A 2,372-nucleotide genomic window follows, 5' to 3' on the forward strand; every position below is an offset into this window, starting at 1 on the left:
CAAATCAAAAATAGCTTTTTAAAATTTAAAAATACTATAATAATTATAAATATAAATATTAAATTTAAAAATTAGTTAACATTTATATTAGATTTTTAAATTTTAAAAAGTACAAGTAGTTTGAAAAGTTCTATCTTAAGAGCTTTAAAAAATATCCTGATCTTTTAAAAGCTACAAGTACAAGCACATGGTCTTTTTGATTTGGCAAACACAAAATAAGGAGCTTGAATTTTTAAAAAGTACAAGTATCTCTTCAAAAAATTTTACCAAACCAAGCCTAAGTATGATTGACAAATTCTTTTTATTTTTTTTTAAGATATAATTTAACACAAAAAATATGTGTATCGAATGACTGCCGATAAATATTGTGTTCAAAAGATCTTTTAGTAAAGTGTCTCAATATCCACCATATCATATATACATCCATCAACTTGTTCACTTCAAACTAATTTGAGTTAGTCTAATGATTAACAAATTAGTTTACTTAAACAAATATCGAACATTTAAATTTTATTTTGTATTAATTGACCAATAAATATAATAAACTTTTAAATAAAATTTTAATTTATAATAAATTAGTCCTTAATCTATTGAGTTAGGAGATACCATAAAAAAAAAAGATTTTTTCACTCTCAACTTTTTTTTCTGTTGCCAATTATGTAATTCCAAATATTGAATCCATTGCTTCTTTCTTGAAAAAAAATAAATAAATAAAAAACATGATATCAATTTTATTGACGGGGAATTTTGAAATCAATATCCGCTTCTTTTACTTAATTGAAATTAAACCAAATTATGGTTATATCATACTTGGCTCTATTTATCTCAACACAAAGAAGAAACGGACATTCTAATCCTATTGTTTTTGTTCCGAAGTTAAGTTATGTCTCACCATTTTCATTCAAATTTTAAATTTATAACTTAAGCAACAATTTTGCAACTTTTTGTTTATATCGACAAAACTTTTTGACTGGTTTACAATTTTTACACATTTATTTAAAGGAAATATCATTGTCTAAATTATAGAATGGAATATCATCTAACGATATATCATATATGAACTTTCTAACAGTAATAAATAGTTCTACATTTCTACAAACACTTTTGCATAATTGCGTACAAGACATCCTCTTAGGAAAAAGACCAATGTTGTTAATTTGAAACATATCGAGAAAAAACAGGAGAATTGCTTAAAATAAATAAATTAATTACCTTCTAGAAATACTATAATGAAATTTAAGGGATATAAGTGAGGGCTTAATGGAGAAAGAAAAAAGAAAGAGAATGAGAGAAAAGTAGCAATGTTGTTGTTTTGATTTTGGTATGAAAGTGGCGGCCACACATGACCGACCAAACCGCCCTCCATAAGCGTGCAAGGCGCCAACATGACCATTGCTGTCTTTTCTTAACTCAATTAATACCATACACACAAAAAATGCATCCCCCATAATTTTATTTATTTAGAGCATGGTTTCTTTAATTTTTATATTTTGTTCTAACAATATTATTCTAGGCTTTTTACATTAAATACTTTATATGTATATTTAATTACATAATATTATATAAATAAAAATAATTATTTTTATATCTATTATATGTATGAATATTTTATATTTTTATATTGTCAGTACTAAAATTAAGCTCATAAGTTAAAACGGAAAATAAAAAGTGATTTCGTTTGTTAGGTTAAATATTAAATAGCTTACATATGTAACGGAAATGATTAAATATTGAAATTTATATTAAATAATTTAAAAATAAATATTTATTCAAAAAAAATTAGATGTGGAAGGAATGGTAATAAACATAATATTTACTTAAATAAGTATGGAGAATTTGAGTCTATTTTACATATGTATTAATTTATTATAAATTTTTAAATAAAACTCAAATTTATAATGTATTACTATTAGTTATTGATTTATCAAGTGAGAAAATAGCATGTCGATAGAATACGAAAACAATGCATAAATTAAAATAGATAACCAAAGAAGATGAGTAATGATGCTTGGAATTTCAGAATGGAAAATCACGAAGCAAATTATACAAGTTTCTGCTTTATAAACTTTGTTGCATTAAAGCTAATAGAAAAATAAAAAATTAACAGAAAAACTAATTAACACACTAGTTAGCAAGTAACTAACTAATCAATTAACCAATCACAACAACTAACTGATTACACTAACTACAATAAGTTAACTAACTAATATACTATAATTACTTACTTATCAACTTAATTTGATGAATTCACTGTGGCTAGTTGACTTGATCAGCAAGTCATTGATTTAGGTGAAAAAATCTCATTAATAATTCTGTTCTATTGAGAGAGAATTAATGAAATTAAATAGTTAATATAGTTGAGGTAAAAAAAA

The sequence above is a fragment of the Arachis hypogaea genome, chromosome 3 (assembly GCF_003086295.3).
Source record: "Arachis hypogaea cultivar Tifrunner chromosome 3, arahy.Tifrunner.gnm2.J5K5, whole genome shotgun sequence".
Classification (NCBI taxonomy): Eukaryota; Viridiplantae; Streptophyta; class Magnoliopsida; order Fabales; family Fabaceae; genus Arachis; species Arachis hypogaea.